This window comes from Triticum dicoccoides, chromosome 5B (assembly GCF_002162155.2).
Source record: "Triticum dicoccoides isolate Atlit2015 ecotype Zavitan chromosome 5B, WEW_v2.0, whole genome shotgun sequence".
NCBI lineage: Eukaryota > Viridiplantae > Streptophyta > Magnoliopsida > Poales > Poaceae > Triticum > Triticum dicoccoides.
In genome coordinates this window covers 183655675-183661797 of record NC_041389.1, presented here as the reverse complement: position 1 = coordinate 183661797, position 6123 = coordinate 183655675, and the positions used below count along the sequence as shown (strand labels likewise).

General features: G+C 40.5%; 1 long non-coding RNA gene across 3 annotated transcripts; it reads right to left on the bottom strand.

Moving 5' to 3' along the window:
• Window positions 1-266: 266 nt before the first annotated feature.
• Window positions 267-5509, bottom strand: LOC119308023. 3 transcript variants are annotated; one of them, XR_005149732.1, is made up of 7 exons: window positions 5344-5509; window positions 4900-5183; window positions 3386-4792; window positions 3249-3288; window positions 1406-1565; window positions 902-1329; window positions 267-686 (listed from the first exon to the last, which is right to left on the bottom strand). It is a non-coding gene; the product is annotated as an uncharacterized LOC119308023 (long non-coding RNA). The 3 variants fall into 3 exon arrangements; XR_005149731.1 differs by having other exon boundaries at window positions 902-1565; XR_005149733.1 differs by lacking the exons at window positions 3249-3288; window positions 3386-4792; window positions 4900-5183; window positions 5344-5509 and adding an exon at window positions 1715-3239 and having other exon boundaries at window positions 279-686; window positions 902-1565.
• Window positions 5510-6123: the final 614 nt, after the last annotated feature.

Sequence of the window (6123 nt, the reverse complement as noted above, 5' to 3'; positions counted from 1 at the left end):
CATGGACATTTTATTCTTGTTTTTCTTATTTGTTTTCTTCTTCTTTTTCTTCTTCATCAAATTATCTCCTCCTCCCCAGTCCAAGATTTCCACCACCCTCAATTGCACATTTGGCGACTTTTTTGGGGGTTGCATCTGGCAATATAATGCGTAGATTGATTGTGTTTTATTTGGACGGGGTGTTTGGCAGCCATGGAAAATATATATATATACACATTGATTAAAGCAAAATAATATTTCGCAACGATGAAAAAAACTATTCTGTATTCAGGCTCAGTGTCCATCTGGTTTTAAGTAATATACAAGATGAACAAGCCGTCAACAGATGTTTTGATCGGCAAGCCTGTTACTATGTTCTAGTGTATACCAATATGTGATAAAGACCAAGTGACAAAACAATGGTGATTATTTCAAGGAAATAACACATTCTCAAGATACCACCTGGTATCATTAGCAAGTACAACTTTTAGTGTCACAAATGCAACACCAACATACCACTTCCAAGTTCCAACGTAATAAAAGGACACGCCCACACAAAAAAGTTAAAGTAAAGCAGTGTCTATTTGCCATCAAAACTACTGGATATGAGATAAAAATGGTCTGTTGAAAACATGCAGTCCCCAATGATGATAAGAAACGACCCCAATGAGATTACAGCCCGACTTTGAATCTCTTGCCTTCAAAACCTGTAGAAATTGATGCTAATCAAATAGTAATCAGTGGTATACCCAATGTAATATACTCAGGTGATTGTGTTCGTGCTTGGTACTATTGTTTTCGGCAATACCACACTAATCTATACTCCCTCCGTTCCAAAATAGATGACCCAACTTTATACTAGCTTTAGTACAAAGTTGGGTCATCTATTTTGGAACGGAGGGAGTAGTAATTAATGCTGAACCTGGAGTATGGAGATGACCCATTGACTACTGGCTTCACCCTTGCCTACAGGTGATTGTGCTAGTGCGTAGTGCAATTGTTTTCAGCAAAGGATTAAGTTTGTCTTTGCACCTGCGGCAGAGCAGCTAGCAGTTGTTGCCTTTACCTGAATTCATTCGTGAGGCACGAAACATTAGACCGAGTACAGAACTTTGTTTTATAAATATAACACGGCTACTATCTCACCTCAAAATCTTACCTGTACTGGAATCTTACAACAAATGTCTACATTTACTTTCTGAATAACAAGAAGCTACTACCATTTTTACATTATATTGGGCGCGCACACTGGGAGAGCGCCGTGTATCATTGTTTTTCCTACTGCAGTGTTGCTTGTTTGGCTTCTCTGTTGATGGCCCTGTGCAGTGCGAGAAGAGGCACATCTAACGCCTACCCAAAAATAGAATTAAGACATGAATATAAGGAGACGGGAAAAGAGTTCAAAGAACAAACAGTCAAAGAGAACCTTTCCTCAGAAGGATCTTCATCAGGTTTTTCATTTCAGATATAGACAACAAGAACATCTACACCCCACTTAATCCAAGCAATCTCTGTTGTTCAAGCAAACAAATCCTCATCTTGCCCCTGGTTTTAGTCAATCGCTACTTCATAAGAGCTTCAATAATCTACATTGAAAAAGTCAATTGAATTAGAAAATAGTGTAAGTAACAAACATTCAGGCTGGTGCTTCAGGAGAGGAGGAGGCGGCTGGTCTCCTTGGCCCAAGGCGGTGGAAGAAAGACCTGTCGCCGCAGGCGGCGGAGCTGGGGTCTACCTGTCCTGAGGCTGCGACGCCGGCGAGGACAGGGGCGAGCGCAGCCGTGGGATCAGAGAGGCCACCGCGTGTGGGCGAGGAGGGTGTCTGGCGGCGTGCTGGCAGGGTGTGGGAGGGTCCAGATGGTGATGCCGTACCAGAGGTCGGCGGCGGCGAGGTCCGACATAGAAGGGCGAGGTGCGGCAGAGGAGGCAAGGGGTGCGCTGGTGCTGGCGACGACCCAAACCTAGCACGCCTGGTCGATGGGAGCAGAACGTGCGAGGGACATGTGGGCTGGCGCGGTTTTGCTGGGCTTGGCCCATGTGCACGCCGAAGAGAAGTAGAATGCTCGACGAACGGCAGACGACGTCAGAAGGGAGAGGGAACGCTACGTTTCTTTTAGGTAGTAGAGATACGATAGGAAGTAACTTTCGAAGAAACATAAAGATACACGTGATATGATAGAAGTCATTTTCAAAGAAACCTAAAGATACATGATAAAATTTGTAGTAAGACTATGAAGAGTAGAGAAGTTGTGTATGTAATGTACTGCCATTGCTCAATCTAAGTTGTGATGCATAAAAATGATGGGCATAATGGCCGGTTATATTCGCTGGAGAAGATTAGATCTTGGAGAATCATAAATACGAAGAAAACCATCTATGGAACATAGTATCATTGTTTGGTACAAGCTTTAGTGAAACAAAAAACATCAAATATAAACTTGACATCAATTCTATAGTTCCAGGTCATAATAGCACAGCGTGCTACAGCAACCACCTCCAAGTAGCCCTCTGTCATTCCTCACTACAGCCATGATCACCACCTCAATCATGCATCAGCGAAAATTCTATCAAAACCGACCACATATATCTTATTTGCTCAAAGGTAGCTCGCATACAAGTTGACCTAATTTGTTATTGAAAGGGTAAAGGGAAGTCTTGTTTCTTTTGTTACAACATTCAGATTAGAGTTTGCAGGGTGAAGTTTGAAAATATCATTTCCACTCAAATTTGAAGACAGCATTGAGATATAATGTATGAACACGGACATGCTAAAACGAATCAACATGAGTAATGGAAATGAAATCATCTAATGAAAATGCACTTCATCCGTTTAGCACAAGACTATATAACACACGAAGTAAGACCAGATTCCAACTTGATCACTCCACACAGTGAAGTTTGAAGTTTCTGAGATGCTACGCAAAATAGAAAGAACAATTGGCAAAATAGTATAAGCACATAAATTAAATGAACTGGCATCTCTTCAATCTATGGAAAACTACCAACATTAACTGCAGAAAGGGAAGAACATTCCCAAAAAATATCATTAGAAGGAATATCAATGTTCGAAATAATGACAGGGTGGTTGCTTTGTGATGTCTACGATGATAAGAGGGCTGGAGCTGTGGTGTTTCCTTGGTTAGTGCATAACTGCATCAAATTTACCTACCCCCCATACACACATCTAGTCAATATATAAGTCTGGAACCCATACACATTAAAGCAACTTCCGTACTTATTTTGAAATGAACAAAGAAGCTTAGATATACCTATTAAATGCATACTCTCTATAGTTCAATGTCCGTGCACCTAAAACAATAAAAAGGAAAGGAAAACAGTAAATGAAGTCATTCTTGGAGTTGGATAGTGATATATTGAAAACTGAACCAGATATTTAGTAACACACCCTGATTGATGTAATTGCCAAGCTAATTGTAAATCAAAGCATACGAAATACACGAAACACTTCCATGGAAATGTAGGAACATATTTCCAATTTGGTGGAACACCATAGCAGCATGCAGGTTCACAAATTATCGAAGCTTCATCTGTTCATGGGAGAAAAAATGGAAGCAGTAACCATATTCAACATCACTAAAATAAGCCAATGGGTAAAGATGGAAGTCAAATGGAAATTTTAATTAATCGGTTCTATAATAATTTGGGTAAACTTTTATTTTCCGTAGACTGAGATGACGTACATCAGACCAGAGAGGAAATACCGGAGTCAAAATATGTTACCAATGTTCCAGTGTTGTGCAAACGGAGAGTTCTGTACATAGAATATATGGTTGAGTGCCACCCAGATTACATGGAACGTGCTCATTTCGGAATGATCTTTCTACATCAAGTGTGGAATTATTTTTTATAAAATACCAATATCACAAGCCAAACTGAAACTACGCGTATCTGCAAGCGTGCAACAATCCAACTTTGGTGAAGCTACAGTTAAGGATGAAAACCACCCATCAATAATCTGGACACAATTAACCACCTTGCCTAACAGCAATGCTTCGACCATACTTGAGATATGAGCCCTGCATACTTGTAAACAGAGCAGGAGAAAAGTTAGATAATCGATCGCATTAAAGACTACCTTAATACAGGAATTTATATGAGTATATGGAACAGTACGAATTTATAAAATGCATGAAGGTATGCAAGGTGAAAGTTAAATACTTACTAAAGATATATATTTTGGTTGGAAATGAGAGAGCAGAATATTTTCTGGTAATGAAAAAACATATCCAGTTTTAAAATTAGAGTTGAGAATAAAATGTTTTCATTCCATGAGTTTAAAAAATGAGCAAATAGAACATCATCCAGAAGAATTGATACGATGAAAAAAATTCAGTCCTAAAAAGCACAATGTATTTGTGCAGCAGCATAGAACTACCGGGTGGCTCCAAACAAAACAGAGCCAAGACATTTGTTAGAAAACCAAAAGAAGGTAAGATTTTATCACAAATTACATATCGGACCAAGAGTTTAGTTAATTCTGTTCCAGTTAAGACTGTTCTAACATAAGTTCTGAAGTCTGTTCTTACTGTTGCCGGGTGCATGGAACGATTTCTCATTGAGGAAGACAACACCCGAAGCATCCAACACAGGTTTCGGAAGGTACAACCATGTATCAAAACATAGCAATATAATCAGGGATCCTAATTTGCAAGTCGTAAAGCCATTCAGAGGTTGCGAAGATAAGATCAGCCGAGGTTACTGTAGTACATCGAGCTGACTCCCTGGGGAACTCCATGTTTCTAGCATCATATCTTGTTGACATACTCTCCTCGACCAATCAATCCATGTTAAACTGTATAAACAAGAAATTAAGTTGCAAATTACAAACACTCAGAAAGGGGGAACAAAGCGTGGCAGAGGAGCAGAGATGGAAATTTGGAATACCCTTTGTATTGTTACCTAGTGATTAGAGGAAGGCGCATAGGGACGTGAAAATCCACCACATGTCAAGTGTCAACGCCAAGGAAGAGTCGAGTGAGGCCGTTACCGCCATCGATAGAACCAACAAAAATTGAGCCCGGCCTTGCTTCGCCCTGCATCAATCAGTCAGGCCCGCCTTGGTTCGCCCTGCATCGATCAGTCAAGCTTGACTTGAATGGATCGGATTGAAGATCGGCGGCTCGATGAGTACCAACACCCAACATTTGCCTGAATCAGTTGACTGGAACCTTGATGAACACAACCTGTACAAAATTGAGATCGGAAAGACATTAGCACCTGAAATACCATCTCCAAACCTAGCAATCTTTTGCGGTGGCCGAGATATGGAGTGGCACTGCTAATAGGATTAAGGAAAACGGGTCAAAAAATAAGATGAACAAAAGCGGTTGCGGTGATATCTACCAGAGGGACCGGGAGCAGTAGGGGTGGTGGCAGCAACCCAAAGCATCACTAGCCGTCATCGTCAGTACGGCGATTAGGCCTAGGGCACGAGTGGAAGGAAGAAGGGGAGCGGGGATGCAGAGAGATCGCGTGGATGAATTGATCACACAGGAAAGATTCGAGGCCCAGCTAACAGCAGATCAGGGATTTTGTCACGGGAGTAGCGGCCCAGCCTGTGTAGCACCGTATTCGCGTAACGAAAGCCCAGGCGGGGTTAAGTGAAGATCCAACACTAAAAACGACCACGAGTCCAGATACGATGGTTGGGAACGCTAATAGCCTGAGAAGGCAGGAAAGGTGCTCAGTTATAATTGTAATGTGTATCATGGTCAAGCAATGAATTTAAGATTACATTGCCGGGTATATCTAATTGTAATGTGTATCATGGTCAAGTAATGAATTTAAGATTACTTGCCAGGTACGATGACTGACTAATGATATTTCCTAATATATTCGTATTTTTTGTTTTACCAACTTTATGATTTTTCAAAATCATGATTATTATATAGTGTGTATAATCTTTTCTTGCTAGCTCTGTACTAAGATTTTGAGGGATCTGCCAATGCAAAAATAAGATAGTTGTATGTAATAGTTATGTTATACAGGTTCTGTTTGATGTGCTTCAGAAGGGAGAGATAGATGATTTTGGAATATAAATCTTCATATGATTTTTTTTCTTCCAAGGTAACCATGGCATCCATATTATTTTAGGTTTGTCTTGTTTTTTTTAACACAGTACAC